The sequence below is a fragment of the Culex pipiens genome, chromosome 2 (genome assembly GCF_016801865.2).
Source record: "Culex pipiens pallens isolate TS chromosome 2, TS_CPP_V2, whole genome shotgun sequence".
NCBI classification, from domain to species: domain Eukaryota; kingdom Metazoa; phylum Arthropoda; class Insecta; order Diptera; family Culicidae; genus Culex; species Culex pipiens.
The window spans coordinates 39,343,927-39,361,030 of record NC_068938.1 but is presented as its reverse complement, the minus strand read 5'-3'; the positions used below and the strand labels follow the sequence as shown (position 1 = coordinate 39,361,030).

General features: G+C 34.4%; 1 protein-coding gene across 5 annotated transcripts in view; it reads left to right on the top strand.

The window, feature by feature from the left end:
• The window catches only part of LOC120419863 (uncharacterized), a 65,676-nt gene that overhangs the window by 16,350 nt on the left and 32,222 nt on the right, over nt 1-17,104 (top strand). The window contains exon 1 of one of the 5 annotated variants that reach the window (XM_039582714.2): nt 15,792-16,363. The exons of 2 other annotated variants lie outside the window; for them this stretch is intronic. The gene's annotated coding sequence lies outside the window, so the exon portion shown is untranslated. Of the gene's footprint in view, nt 1-15,791; nt 16,364-17,104 lie in introns of those variants that run through there. 2 more of the 5 variants (XM_052707455.1, XM_039582755.2) reach the window with 2 other exon arrangements.

Here is a 17,104-nt window from a genome sequence, read left to right as displayed (position 1 = left end):
TTTTCACTAGGCCTAGAAAGCCTTATGGGTGATGTGGAAATTGTTGCACATGGCTGAAGTTGGGAATTTTGCAATTTATTTTAATGTATGCCAAATTTCAAAATTTAAACACGAATCTACAGCGAATCGATGTGAAAACTAAAGTTACACTAAAGGCACGATGGTTTGGTGTGCAATCTAAATCAAAATCGCGGTAAAAGAGGTTTAAATTGAAAAAATAAAAATAAAACAAATTCTGGTCAAGAATTTAACTAAATTTCGTCTGTTTTGTAAGACTTAATGTTACTGCACAATGGCTATAGAATTTTTTACAAAAAAGTAAATAGTTCAATTTCATGTTTGTAAACAAACGACGCCATATTGCCAATGTTGTTCGGTAGCTCATATCAGGCCATCGCCGGGGCCCTGCAGTAAACCAAAACAAATCAACAAAATAAAAACGGTAAACCAAATACTTCCGCTGATATCAGCCTCTCACTTTTCTTCTACGGTAGTAAACAAACCAGCTATATTTACGTATCGCATACTTTTGGGTTTTAAAAATAACCTCACCATAACATCATAAAATAAGCGAAAAAAAATGCCACCGACAGAGAATCAACAGGCCATTAAAAGACCCCAAACAAACCAGTCGCGCTTGCGAAGGTGTGGGCGCGTGATTTCGAATGGGGTTGCAAAAAAATAAATAAAAATCACTCGATTAGTCGGCGAAAAGTCGGCAAGGAAGTTTGCCAATCTAGACGGTATCTTTTTTTTCCTTTCAATTTACTCTCTGTCAGTTATTCCGGTTGTGTGCGAAATTTCTTTTCGTCAACAGTTTTGTTTTGTTTGTGGGAGGGCAATAGACCAATCCAGTTTGAAATGGCCGCTAGGTGGCCAATGGTGTTAGAAATGACAGCTTCCATGTATTTGAATATGGGAGCTCAGGAAAACACCATTTTTAAGCAATAAAATTATTATTTATGATGAAAGTATTGATTGATTAGGTGCACAAAATGTGTCTAGAATATTATTAAAATAAAAACTGTTCGAAAAATTTGCAATCGAGATAAGTACACCATTCGATTCAGCAGGAATTTTGGGCACCAAAAATATATAGTTTTCATATGTTAAGTATTTTACTTTAAAAGAAAATTAACAAAAAGTATGAAAATCGAGACATTTAGTATGGGAGCTGTCAAATCTCTCACCATCAAAAAGCAGCGTTGAGCTTTCGCTGGTTTTGTCTATGGCTTTGGCATTTTGGAAGTTTTTCCCCCCTTTCCCTTTTAATCAAATCAAATTGAAATTTAAGCGGGAGGAGCGGGCGTCCCACGAAATCTCAACCATGCCATGCCGTCGCCATTCAGAGTGCGGTTATTAGGGTTAATTAATGAATTATTAATGTAAACACTTCCCGCTTACCGTCGTCATCCACTGGGTGATGGTGGGTGGATTCGCGTTGATGAGTTAGTTAATTGCTCATGCACGCAACTTAGGAAGTTTAATAGAAAGTGGAAATGTGATTTGTTAACTCATTCTTGACGGTTTTTATTTTTTGTAAAAATATACAATTTATAAAAATAAAAAACATTTGAAATTGAACAATGCAAAGACACATTATTTAGTTTGATAAGTTAAAAATTGCAGGTGAGTAATTTTTTTTATTTATTTTTTATTTACCTCTTTACTTTTCTTTTTCCATTTATTCCTTTAGTCAAAAGAAGCCATTTTGCATAATCTGTTCCTCAAAAATTGCTCAACACAATTTTGCGGGCTAGTCATTAAAAAATAGGCTTATAAATATTCGGAAATCTGTATCCTGAGAAGGATTTTTCTGTTAAATCGGTATCTTCGACAAAATTGTAAAAATCCGTATACTTTGCCGATATGATAGAAGTATAAAAAAAACTGTCAAGGAATAATTTGTATAAAACATATATAAAAAAAAAATATTAAAAAAAATTTAAACATAAAACTCTATCATTTTTGCAGCTAAATAATTTTACTTTGCTATCAGACTTGAACGTTTAAAAATATTCCAAAAATAAACCTTGATTTGCTGAATCAAATCATGTTCTTCCATTTTTTTTGTTAAACGTGCAAACTTGACATTTCGTAAAATTTCAATCGTAAACATGTGAAACATAGCTTATAGGACCTTTTCAAAAATTACTCTAGATTTGATAATTCAAATTATCATAGGTTTTCAAAAGCTTTAGAAAGCCTTTGTTAGCTAAATATATTTTGTAAGGAATTTGAAAAGAACAATAATTGATAATCAACTTTAAACTGAAGAAAACCCGGAGACTTAGAAACCCTGCTGGTCGTAAAGTCAAATTTATGCTCTTTTGGATACGCCAAACTTGTGTCTGTTTGGGAAGGTCAAATTCACATCGACCAGTCTCCCTGTTTAGGGTCCCTAGGAAAACTATCCAAATTATCCCTTTAAAATTAAACTGACAGTTAAATCAAAATTTTCCACCAGCAAAAGTTTTAGCCAAATCTAAAAAATCAATTCAATTTTAAACTAAGTTTTAAAAATTCCGTACAAATCCGTATTAGGCAAACAATTCCGTACAAAAAATCCGACCTGTTAAAAATCCGCGAAGAGGGTCGAAAATCCGTGCGGTAAGGAAAAAATCTGTACAGTTGGTAATAGAAACATGAAAAAAACATCATGACAATGTTATCACTCATAGTTTAATTTCCAAGAGCCGTATTTTTAAGAGAAATACCCAGCAATACATGTTTTTGAAAAGCTTAACAAATTTCTTGCATTTTATGTGTTTTCTTTGTTAATCGGACTGCTAGTTTGCTGAGAAACAGCCTTTTAAAATTTTAAATTTAAAGAAAAATGAGTTTTTTTAAGTCATCTAACTAGCCCTCTTTTTCCATCTCGATTTTTCAAAATGTGTTAGTCCGGGGCGCAGGGGTAGCGGCTTCGGCTGCCGATCCCGATGATGCTATGAGACGCGGGTTCGATTCCCGCCTTATCCACTGAGCTTCTATCGGATGGTGAAGTAAAACGTCGGTCCCGGTTTCTCCTGTCTCGTCAGAGGCGCTGGAGCAGAAATCCCACGTTAGAGGAAGGCCATGCCCCGGGGGGCGTAGTGCCAATAGTTTTTTTTAGTCCGAATTTCAGTGTTAAAAAATAAATTATTGAGACATATCTGCTCTTTTTAATTTAAAAAATTCAAAATTTCAAAATCAATACCAACATTTTAAAAATGCATTTAAAAAAATCTAATATATTTGAAATCCTTAAAAAATACTCTTGACTTGAAAATAATTGTGAGTGGTAATGCGGTCGTTGTTATGATACTTTTTGAAAATGTTAAAACTTTTGTTTGTGAAACGTATATGTTAGTGTGAGGAATGATTTACTTCAAAAAATGTCATATGGTTTTTTTTTCTAATATTAAATGTTTTGAAGTAAAAACAGTCTAGATATATAAATCGTGCTACATTTTTTTAAATGTTCAAGTTTATCTCATACTTGTTGAAAAAATTAAAACTTTTCAAAAATAATTGGATTTTGCAGAGATTTTTTTTCATTTAAAAGCAACCAATTAAACATTATTTATGTATTCATATCGGCAGTATTTTGATGATTTTACTTACAATTCATTTGTAAATATGGGTATTCGGCGCCGTCGCTCCGTGCCATACTTTCATACACTTAGGAGCCCAGGGCGGCGAAGTCCTTGTAGATAAAAGGAAGACACTAGTGGTCGGTACTAGCAATGGTGGCCGACAGCTATAAAGTCAACTTCGTTTTTTTTTTTTCATTTGTTTTCGAAACGTTGATTGCCAATTAAATTATCAAATGCATTTTTTCAATATTTCATCACTGACATTTTGGCAGCCATTTTGGATTTAGAAACTCCGAATCACTTTAGAATAGTTAAGTGCAACATTGAAAATAATAATTAAATAAAATAGATAACGAAATTATTTTTCTTTTTTTCATGGTTCGATTACCAGAGGTGGTCGAATAATCTTGTCTGGGCTGTACTATATTTTTTTATAAAGCATGCTCTCAGATGCTTCAGTATAGCAAAAAATTGTATTTCAATTGGTGCAACTCCATGTTGTGCCCATTTTTAACAAACCTGTGTAACCTGATCGGATTCAGATTGAGCGGAGAATATTCCATCGAATCACATAATTTGGCAAATTGATACAAAATCTTGGGTTTCTAGAAACCTGAAATTTTGATTTCTGTGTAAGAATGAGAGTTCAATTTTTTTATGTTTCGTCAATAATTTGCATAAAATTGAATGAAAATGTATTAAAATTTAGAAAATGCATTTCTTACTCAGAAGCTATAATAAAATATTTTTTAAAAAGCAAATATTACACCATGACAACGATATCATGCAAAACCAATCTATGATAAAACCAATTTAAAGTTTATATCTGTAGGGCCTCGTGGCGCGGTGGTTAGCGGCTTCGGCAGCCGATCCCTAAGTTGCTATGGGGCGCGGGTTCGATTCCCGCCTTATCCCCCTGGCTTTCTATCGGATGGGGAAGTAAAACGTCGGTCCATTCGCGTTAAATAGGTTTTGGGCGACTCACCACACATAACCTTCGGACGTCTAGAAATGAGCAGAAACTTGTAACAGAGCCCACAAAAGACCTGGGGGTCGTTAAGGTGGGATTGCTTTGCTTTTTTATCTGTATATAGTTTGTGTGAAAGATTTCTACTCTCTACACTCTTGAAATCTGCTAAACGATCTAATAAAAAACATTTAAAATTGGCATGCAAACAAAGTTTCTAACACGTTACGCACGAGCAGTTGGTCTCCCCGATAAAAACAATCCACACAATGTCTTCCAATGAACTTGATTTCCATTCGATATTGCTTGACCTCCAGCTTACTGCAAAAACCGGCACCGTATCAAAGCCTCACTTCTTGACCACGCACCGCATCACGTTCACCGTTTTCGCCAGCAAATCTCCGGGCCTCACGTGGAAAACCCACCGCATGTGGTTCGCTGAACAAGACCGACCGCCCCTTCATCCAGCAAGAACCGTTCCGGACTGATTACGACGATGCGTTGTGAGAAGGTAATCAAAGTTCATTCCTCCTCTGCCGAGCTGCAGGCTGCTTCCGAATCGCGCGCGGTACGGTTGCGGTGGTGGTTTACCCGGCCGACAGCGAATTCTTCCAATTCCTACGCACTGCTGCGCTTCTCCCGAGCTGGAAGCGAATTCTTCCCGCAAGCGCTTCTATCTCTGTTTAAACACGCTCTAGCTAATTAATTACAAATACCCTCTCGGCGATGATTGGCTCTCGAGTTTGAGAGATGAACAACCCCACTTGTGACTTATTGACCTTTCGTCAAGAGCTACTCTCGGCGAACTCGCTGCCTTCTGGCTGAGCTGTCAAGAAGCCACGAGGCGCCACATGGCATTGTAGTCGAATGTTAATTCCTCAATTAGGCGTGAATGTCCGACGATGACGTTCTGGCTGTGCAGACAGAACTACTACGTCATACCTGCTGATACAACACCATGCCATACGATTACGGGTGGAATTCCAACGACTTCGTTGGCGTTGTGCTAGCTTGCCACACGAGTGTATCTTTTGTTTTACCTAGGAGAATTCAAACCTCTAAAATCAAAATTTCTAATTTTCATCATTCACGTAGATCACGGAAATGCGGCAAGCGACCACAACCGAGACGTCACATGCTTGCAGCTCGATGTGCAATGACTAAGCCGGGGTAGCTACCGATTAATAATGACCTGTTGATAAGCTGTTCCAAACAACAACAACCAGCAGAAACGAAACGGAGAGCGAACTCCCGCCAGTGGAGTCAAGTTCGTGGACTTCACGGAGTTCATGCGCAGCTCCCCTCTCTGAACAAGGAAAAAACTAACTTTTGTTTCAAACACGTCAGACAGGTTTTCGGGCCATTAGAGAGACAAATTTAAGAGACGATGGAAGAATTGGTTGTTTTCTGCTAGGATAGTTCTTCGTTTGACAGTCGAGACGACCTTTAAGGTCGTTGGGGGTTTATAGCTATCAATCTTGCGGATGATCGTCGTGATCAATTTTGGGTTGACGAATTGCAAACGGAAACCAGACAGTCCCCGGCGGCTAGTTTTGGTCAGATTGATTGAGATTTTTAACAACTCCAGCTGCGTTCAATGAACTGTTTTTTTTTGCGAACACCTGCCAAACTTTAAAATCTCCTCTAGCGTATCCAGTCTATTTGTGACAAACAACAACAGATTCATTTTTTTGCACGTCGATATGGCAAAACAACAGAGTACTTGAAAATATGTTCATTGAATCTGTATCTCCTCCTCCTCCGTTGACTGGTTTTAATGCGCTGCAGTGATCGCGTGGGTTTGCATTAAATCAGTCCTGGCTGTAACGTAAATCGACCCGCAACGATGACGAAGGCGTTGCGGCTGAACCTGCGCCAATTGGCGCGTTGTTTACGTTCTGGGTTCGCGCCTCCTCGTTAGGGTGCAGCAAGAAATTTAAAAATATAAAAAAATGTGTTTAAGTTTTACACTCACCCCCGGTAGTTGGTCACTTTTTCGTTTGACACTTTTTTTTTTAACTCTGTTGGTTTGACAAAGTTTGACTAAATAGTGACGAACCGTAACTTTTTACACGGCGCTCACGAAAACTATCAAAACAAACGTTTGTTAGTATGTGTGAACTTCGTGTAAAAGAGGTGTCAAACTAAAAAGTGACCTCGTTCGTTTGACAACAGGTGGTGTCAAACCATCGTGGTTTGAGTGTGTTGTTAGTTGGGTTCTAACCAGGGATGCCAGATACACAGATTTTTCTGTGTTTCACAGACTTTTGAGCTTGTGTCAGACATTTTTTGAGGTACACAGACTTTTAAAAAACTTCATTAAATTATTATTTTGTAATCTTTTTTTTCGAAACTTATTTCGTTAGTCTTCAAATGCTTAAAAACGCAATTTCTGATGGATTTCAATGACTGTGAAATGATATATTTGAATTTTAGACAAATGCACAGACATACACAGACTTTTTTACAGACATTTTAAAAAAAAGTGGCATCCCTGGTTCTAACATTCATCCGATGTTGCAGAGTATTTTGTTCACACGACACATCGTACGATCTTGAAGAGTTTAAAATTGATTATTTAATTAAAATGAAAAATTAGCAACGTAGCTTTACTTGACAGAAACTCTCTTATTTGACAGCTAGTTACAAGCAGGGTTGTTAAAACATCAAAATATCAGCTCTCAGCAACTACAATTATCCCGCCTGAATATTCATGCCTCAAATACAACTGCTCTTTTCTCCTTATTGAAACTCTCAGTGCCGAACATAGCCGAACACGTTTTTGTGTTTACACACGCGCGATTGACATTTTCCTTTTCTCTCTCTTTCCCGCTTCCACGAGCATCCTACCGCAACAGCGTTTAACCACAAAAGCCGCCACAAAACCAATTTTGCAAAGGCGGGACGCCATGCGTGGTCAGCTCCTAATCGCCATCTCGCGTTCTCTCATTGCAGTTTTCAGAGAGATTGAGAGACTCAGCGGTGAGAGCGCATAGTCGAGGAAAAGGGAAGGAGATGATAGAGAGAGAATGACATCGCTGGGAATTACGAGATACAAGAAGAGATCTCACAAGCTATAGTGACGGCCGCTATACTCTCGGATGTTTTTGGTGCAAAGATAATCAATTGATAGCTTTTCTATCACTCATTTGCAACACTGGTTACAAGGGAACCATAGTTTATCCATCGTTAAATGTCGTTTTGCCAATTGGGTCCTAAAATGAAGCTTAGCTTGCTGATATTATTGTTCACAGCGATAAAGCTTTTTTTTCTGAGTACAATGGCCCTTTGTACGACCATAAAGAGCTTAAAATGGATTTTTAAATCAATTTTGAAAAATTAACCTCGCGGTCCTTCTTGACAGAAAAGCTCCTACTTGACAGGTCGTTCCAAGGGGACCATAGTTGATCCATCGAAAAAATGTTGCCTTGTCAAAAAAAAAAATTTGCATTAAAATGAAAAAAAGTGATCAGAAATGGTTTTTAATCGTGTTTTTTACCGTTGTACATAAAAATTGGCATAGGGCTTTAGTACCCAATTGCTGTTGGATGTGTATTTGAACTCAACACTTTTAAAAAAATATTTAGGTTTAAATAAGTTTTTTTTACTACTGCAAACAACTGTAATCAAACCTGCGAATTATGTAATTAATTTGCATTTTTGATTAACTTCCATTTTAAAATTTTGGTTTTATTTTATCACAAGTTAGTTTCGAAAACATTTTCTGTTTCTTTAATTTTAAAAGGATAGGCACCCAAAAAATATATAAATTTGAAGCGCTGGAAAATTTTCTTAAATTTTCTCACTGAAACTTAAAAAATCCGTCAGTTCTGAGAAACAGCCTGAAAAAGAATTCGAATCAATGAAAATGAGTTTTTCTAAGTGTCACATGATTAGCCTGAACCTTTAACTTTCCTATTTCTTGGTTCGTTTTCAATGTTAAAAAATGGAATTTGGCGGAATTTTTAGATCTTTTGTTTTAGAAATAATTTATTTTTTTTTAATTTGGCCTAAAATATGAAATAAGAAAAATGATAATATCTATTTGTAGACATGCATCACGGTTCAAACTTTTAATTTATATTTTTATTTATTGTTTATTAATTGTTTAAACACATGATGAAAACATTTACATGGAAAAACAAACAGAAAATGATTTTTTTTATATTTAATTTTTTAAGTCAATTTTAATTAAATTTTTGTTCAATTCTGGAAACATGTACCGTCTCATTTATACCAAAAGGGCAAACACAACTCTCTGTGCAAATAAAGGAGGATTTCCTTCGTGCATATCTGGAGCAACATTTGAAAAAGGCGCATAAGCATTTTGACAGCTGCAACTTTTTTGCAAGTTCCTAGACAACAAATCCATAAGTGTTGACAGGTCGCTGGGGAGACCAGCTATTGCTTTTCTCTTCGAGTTTTGTGAAAAAATATCCTAAAGCTTAAGAATTAGCAAAATAGTTAAAACTGTCAAAACGCTTATCCGCCCTTTTCAAATGTTGCTCCAGATATGCAAAACGTATCTCGCCGTTTGGAGTGTCAATTTCATTCAGCGGACTTATTTATTGGAAGAATATTAATTGACAGGGTGCCGGCAGATTGCTTGCCAACCGGTGAATACGAAATGTTATTACGGTATAGTGTATCAAGTATACGAGCTGTTGTGTAATATCAGGATTATTTTTGCGAAATGTCGCGCCATATTGATTGTTTGTTTTTATGTTAGATCAAGTTGATTGAGTCAAGTTCCAAATCGTTTGAATAGTTTAACTTAAACTGCTTTAAATTGAGTATAAAAGATACACCTCAACCAAAGTACCGTTTTTTGCCAATCTCCGACCATGACATCCCTTTTCATGAAACCGGAGGTCGCTTCAGTCAGCAACTACAGCCCGAAATCTGCTACTAAATCACGATTCTGTCCGTATTTAGAACCAACTCCTTCTCGTGGTGATCCATATTTCCTAATTTATTAGCAGTAGACACGATTCTTGCGGCTCCCTCGTACGATCGCGATCAACTCCAACAAGCGTTGTCTCCGTCGCAGTTTAGCAAGTCATGTTCGTATATCTCGCTCAAACACCTCCAAGCTGGACCAGACTGGCTTTGACCGACCTAGACCTACGACCACGACCACGACAACACAGCCGCGCAGCAGAGTGCTTGTCCCTTCAAGTGGCGGAACCCCCCAGGAGAGAGATTCGCATCCGCTTAAGGGGATATCGTTTTATATGACCTGTGGTGTACACGGAGGGAAATCATACTGCAGTTATTATTTAGAAATATTTGCGAATCTATTTTTTAAATAAACAGTGAAATTGTTCACAATAATATTTTTTACAATAAAACCAAAATATGTGTGTCCCTACAGGAAGTTCTAACATAATGACATAAGAATGTGACTAAGCATGAATTATTCATTGTACGTTGTCATTAAGCGTGGTAATTCTAACCGCTAAAATTACCGAAGAAGCTTCGTCAGAGTCAATCGAGGTGGACACTCGCGACGTTTTTTCGCGGTCATGATCATGCCAAGTGCACTTGCTTTGGTCGGTTAAGCTGCTAAAACATAAACACACACTCACACACAAACCACCACTCAAAGAGAGCAGAGAGGCACGCTTCACGCGCCGCTGACTAACGTAAACGCCTAGAGCAAGCCACTCTTGTAGATGTGTTTAAGCGTGGTCTCTGAGTCGCTCGTAGGAGTCTGACGTGGGTTTGCTCGAGTTCTGATTCGATAATTTTTACAAGGTTTACATGGGAGTCTCATTTGCCTTTTTTTATTTTCAATTTAAATTGCCGTTAGGTTTTCACAAAAAATATCATCAACATATAAGATGGAATTATAAACTCTTATTTTCAGCTCCTAAAAAAACAAGCAATTTTCCGCATAAGACCATTATGCAAAAAAGTCAGTATCCGACTACTACTAGTTAGCAACACTTCCCCGTTTAATCCTAAACCGAGCCGAGTGTAGAGCAAAGTCTTGGCCACTGCTCAAGTTCAAGCCCATGTGGTTAGTTCCTCTCAGATATTTTTCTCTGTTTCTCTTCGATTGGCTCTCAATTTTTGAAATAGTGTACGCGAGTAATGTGTGGGAGTTGAGGTAAAATGGCAAAATAGTAAATTTGATTATTCAAAATGCTTTTGGATAATTGAGTGTGGGCTGAATACCTTTACCTCTACATCTTTAATTATTAAAACAAAATTGAAGCAAAATCTCAATCAAACAACCGTTTAACCAAAATATTTAAATTAGATTGCAATCAACAAAACCCTTTTTAATAATCTGTTAACACTTAAACTATCAAGCACGCGGAGAACTACGCTGGTTTCATATAGAAGCGGGAGATTACCTCCTCGAAACGCCTCATGTAAATTAAATAATCACAAAAATGTCCCCTTGCATTGCATAAAACTTTATGTAACGAGAAGGGTGAGACGATTATTTGAATGAAACTTCACATGGGACAAATATGCATTTCATTACACAGCATATTCAAAAAAAAAAAAGATCAATAAATTATTTAAAATTTGTATTTTCAAACACTTTGTTTTGATTCGAGAATATTTAAAAAAAAATTCTTAATATGTAATTTATAGCTTATTTCAATTCAATTCAATTCATTTTATTTATCGAAATAACAATTTTACAGCTTGTGTGAATAACTGGTTCATAGAGATTTGGTGTTCCTTGCAACTATTTCCTTATCAATAACCGTTTGGTAACAGAAGGTACTTCAAATGCAATTAAACAAAAACTAGGGAAAATTTTACCAAAAAACCTAGGGAGATCGAAACTTAGGGTATTTATAGATCGTGAGTTGATTGTAATTTAGTAAAAGTAATACATTAAAAATATAAAAAGATCTTTTTACACTCTTAAAATTTAATCAGTTTTAAATGTAAGGTGGGAACTATAAAAGTGTAACAAAAAAAACTTTCTTGCAAAAAATCTGCTCGATTCTTTTGGCTAAATATGAACAAAAGCGGTAAAAATTTAATGGGTGCTGCTGAAAGTTGAAAACAGTGAAGGAATCATTTCCATTCAAAAAACTCTTTGTGAATCGCCCACAACTTCTCAGTGTGATTACGAGACGCTTTGAGATCTTTGACAAAAATAAGGAGCTTTAATTTTAACACTATACTGTCATACTTTGCGATGTTTTTCTCGAATAAATATCCCAAAGCAAACTTTTTGAAAAATTCTTATCAATTTTTTGTACAAAAAGATTCAACGATCCTGAATTCTATTTAAAAAAATAAAAATTAAATTTTTACCATGCATTAAAAAAAAACAGAACCACCTAATTTATTTTGTTTTGTTTTTTATTTGATTGCAACTTATTCAGGACAATTGAGGAAATAATAATCACAGTTTTTAAAATATAAACATTTTTTTCAATTTTTTTTCAGGCGGAAAAATAATTATTTTGTATCTGTTTCGGATAACCAAAAAAATGATCTTTTGAACTTAATAGCAGAATGAGCAATTTTATTCACCAGGATGATTTTTCATGAATACTGAAATTTACTTTACATTTTTTTATCATTTTCAAATGCCCTATCATACTGATAAACAAAAAGTATTTCACATTTTTTTTCGACAAACCGCACAGTTTTCAGGTAATAGTCATTCTAGGGCTGGTATTTTGATTATTTTAAATAGTGTCATGTCCATCGATGTCAATGTCTTATACATATTTTATTTTTCGAAAATCTGAAAAAAATCTTTGCAATTTCATTTCAAGACTTCAAAAATCAGATAAATAATAGCTGAAATAGACCATTGCGAAGAATTAAAATTGAAAAAAAAAAATCGAAACCTTTAATTATTTTCAATCAGTTTTCAACTAACAATAGACAGCTCGACAACTATTCGTTCATTTTTTGTTTTAAAACAAAATAAATCTCTTGGAAATTTTATAATTTTTTTGAAAAAATATTAAAAAAATATTACAAGAGAGAATTCTAAAAAATATGTTTGCCCTTTTAAAAAATAATGATGTAAAATAACTTAATAACAATGTTTTTTTTTAGTTTAGCTATTTTTGCTCATCATAACCTATGACTGTGCTGAAGACACCCATTCCAAGTTACAGATTTTCGAATTTATATTTTTTTTTGTAAATAATATTATATGGAAACTTGTATTGCACACGATGCAAAATGCCTACTATGATTAAATGAAAGCCTCAGCCAAAAATACAACTGAAATTAATGTTTGGTTCTCGTTAAGAACTGCTCTCTGTAAAAGTGCTTAGAATAATTTCAACAAGACACATTTCAACAGTATTATTTTCTTAATTAAAAAAAAAACAAATCTAGCCCCGCCTCTAAACGCGCTTCAATCTATCTATATTCGCCAAAAAATATTTTTCCAAGGGTTTCCAGCAAGGCCTCGGACTGGCAAGTAATTAATAATTACTTTGATTTTTAGCTGGTAATTAGGTAATTCTTTAATTACTTAGTAATTCATGGTAATTGGAGTAATTTAAAGTAATTAATTGGTAATTAAATTAATTTTTGAGTAATTAAAGCAATTGATTTTTTAAATTGTTCTTCTTCAACGAAACTATTTACTTTTTATATATAATCTATTATAACAGTATTTTATTTATTTGAAATAAAAGTAAAACACAAAGATTAAAAAAGACTGGTTCTGTATGTAGAAGGCCTTATTCACTATAGTTCTCTCCAAAAATTTATTTTTATCTTGTTGTTTATCGAAGCTAATTAACAACAAAAGGCAACGCCATGATATATTACCCAGTGAAAAATGTTTTGTGAATCCGAAATCTATTAATTTTTATTAAGTAATTATAAAAATATGTTTCTTTTTTTTTGCAAGAACTACATTAGAATTGATAAATTTTTATGCTTTTGCTTCTAATAGGCAGTCAAAATTATTTGAAGTTTATGTGGATCAAATATTTAAAACCAAAACGTACTTAATTATCATTGATAAAAACAAAGTTTTCAAGTGATAGCCATTTAAAAATCAATAAAAATAAAAATATGTTTTTTAATATTTTTTTCATAATCTGCAGAAATTGACAGTCCTGTAATATCTCTCTATTAAGAGCTAAGCAATTTTCCCGAAAAATTTCGAAATATTTCTGAGACAAATGTTTCATTGTTAAAAATCAAACTCAGTGAAATTAAAATTGACTAATATTCAGATGCAGAAATTAAATCCAATGTAAATGTCACATTTCACATTATTCGTATTTTCAGCAGCGGATTTTTTTAATTTGCTTGAGAAAAAAAACATGCAAAGTAATGTCAAACCAATATTTGAAAAAAAAATTAAAACTTAACGTTATTTTGATGAATTTCACAAAAATCAGGGGGCCTTTTTTCAAACAACTTCTATATTTTAATGGCATTCGACTTGCAATAAACTGAAATCAATTTTAAATTATTAATTAATTATATTTAAATTCATATATTGAAGTAAAACAGTACGGGACCATCCATAAACCACGTGGACACTTTTTTGGGAATCTCAACCCCCCCCCCTTCGTGGACAATTGTCCATACAAAAAAAAAATCTTTTTTGTATGGAGCGTGAACAATCGCTTACCCCCCCCCCCCTAAAGTGTCCACGTGGTTTATGGATGATCCCCACAGTATTTTTTTGCTTTTATGACAAACACGACTTCAAAAAACGTAAGTCAACTTAAATAATCTTCTTTTGAAATTGATTGATAAGGGTTTGGTTGATTGAAACGTGAAACATAATGGAATTTCGAATCAGATAATGAACAGGTTAAATTGGCCATAAAACAAATATTATTGTTCATATCAATTGAGCTACTTATTTTTTACCTGTAAATGGTATAATTAAATACTAATGTCAATTTTATAATAAAATAAAACAATTCCAAATTTCAAACCAATTAACTCGCTGTAGGATATTATGTAAAAATCACCCAAAGTTTCAGCGCCCTCTAGTGGGGAGCATTTTTTACGTTTGATCGCCTATAGCTATTTTCAATAAAAATTATACGCGAAATTCACAATATCCTGATTGGTAAAAAAAACAGCATAATTTTTGAAAGAGCTATCGAATGAGCTAATTTAGTTTTGAACCGTAGAAATGAATACTTAAATAAAATTAAATGTTTTTTATCGTATTGAAAAGTAATTTATGTAATTAATCATTTTGGACCAGTAATTTGAGTAATTAATTGGCAGACTGGCAAGTAATAAACGCTTCTGGAAACCCTTGTATTTTTCAACATATTTTTGATCTTTAAAAAACATGGGAAAAAAGAAATCTTAAAATTTCAGAAAATTCTAAGGTTGGAAGTGTGACTTTGCCCATGTTTTTTAAAATATATTTTTTTGTGGCTTTGACTTTGGTTGCGTTTCTAATAAACATTTCCTCTATATGTGAAAATAATAATGCATTTATTTTTGTAGTGTACCAGAGTTTGCTTTTAAGCATTTTAGTACAATTTAAATGATAATGGTATCATTCTATACACAATAAAAAAAACACGATAAAAATATTCCTTGAAAGGGGTTAATCTTTCATGTCAGAAAAAATGTGTACTTTTACCTCTAAAATTGTGTAATTTTGTCACTTTTCTGGTGTAATGTTACTTTTTTAGTCTACATTGAGATAAAATTACACCATATAAGAGGTTATATTCAACCTTACAACATTACACCATGCAAATTTACTCAATTTTTAACTGTGAAGCAAAAAATTGAAAAGGTTAAAACATGAAAAAACTAGATAGTCAACAGGTAATGATAGAAAATTGTAGAGTGAGCCAAATACTTTGAGAAAGAAATATGAACTAAGCCAGATAAATGCAAATTAAAATATTAAAAATGGAATAAGAAATATATAAAACAAGACAAGTAAAGTTTTTCGTGAAATAAAAGTAGCTCAAAATGAACTCCTGAACACGAGAAAAATATAAATTTTCGAAAAAAAATTGGCAGTAGAAGGTTCATAATAAGGTCAGTACAAAACTTTTTTAGGGTTTCCATTATTTTTTTTGTCAAAATTTTGGGACCAGAAAATGCTTGCCACTAAAAGTTTAAAAATTCAAAACAGTACACCCCACATCACCCACTCAGCTGTTCTGCTCGCAGAAAAAGCAACAGAACAAAAAACATCAAACGGTCTGCGGATTCATGCATCGTGGCGTACGCCAGCCAAACTTGCCGATTGACGACGCCGAACTTGGACTTGAGGCGCACCGCAAATCATCGACCAGAATCAGTCGATCGCAGATCGCGAACGCGTTCACACCGGTACCTTCCGCCGTGGGGAGAGAAGAATCGTCCGAACCAAGCGAGAGAGAGACAGAGAGAGCGAAACGGTTTTGTTCGAGAAGTTTTGTTTTGATCTTCAGATCGTTGTTGGCACGTGTCACCGTGTGTGTGTGTGTGTGTGCACTGCGCACACGATGGTCATTGGGACAAGATAAAGAAAGATGGCATTCGACATTCGCAGTGACACCAATTACGAGTGAAAGAGTGTGCGTGTGTGTGATACTATTTACCGTTGCAAGAGAAGCAGAAGAAAATAGTGCAGGCAGCAGCCGTGAGCTAATTTACCAACTCAAAACAAACACAGCTGAGACCGATCTGGCACACATTTAAATTGCAAAGAAGGTACGGGGAAGAAAACTGCCAGGAAGAAAGCACTGCGCATACACAGAAGGTGAAAACAAGTGCCAATTTCATAATACCGATCGTACCTTGGTTTGTTTGGAGTTAAAAATAGAACGGCCTTTAAGGGCTAGCGAACAGCATCTGTTCAATAAGAAAAACAAGTTCGAGAAGGGAAAAAGTGAGTGTGAAATGTTTAACTTCATCAAAGGTTTACAAATTTAGGGGGGAGACACCTGCAAAATTCTGCAAACATCTTTAATTCTAGATTTAATTCTCAAAACAACCTATCCCTCATGGGTTTCCTATGCAGATAGGACATTTTGAAAATTTAATCTAGAATTTACAGTTTCAGCTTCCTTAATGCGTCATCCAGTTACAAATTTTAATGGAAATTGTGGTAGTACAAATGGCTTTTCATAAGGTGTGAATTTATTTTTAGAACAAATTGACGTAATTTTCTGGACCGTGTTCTTGTCGAGCACATGGTGAACCGATGTTGTGTGAGAAAAACGGACAGTTATAAAGTGTCAATGTAGTAGAAAGTGAGTTGTTACATCATGATTTTTATGTAAAGTGGTTTGAATTCTTTTTCTCGGTTAACCATATTAATGAAGGTCGTTACAATATTTTACAAGATCAGAAATTATGTCGTTGTTCTATTTTGGGTTCAAAAACATTGTGTAATGAAATAGGGATATGATTAAGAAATCTTATGAAAATTATGATATTAACTTCAATAGTCATTTAAATTATGCTTAAATTGCAATATTGATAATATTTGCCGTTTTCTAAAACTAATCGTGGTCGTTGGCCTGTATATTTCTTTTTTTACTTTAAGGATTACAAACATGTAGAGTCAACAGATAATGAAATGTTTTAAAAATCATCTCTTTTGACACTTTCTATCACTTCAGAAAGT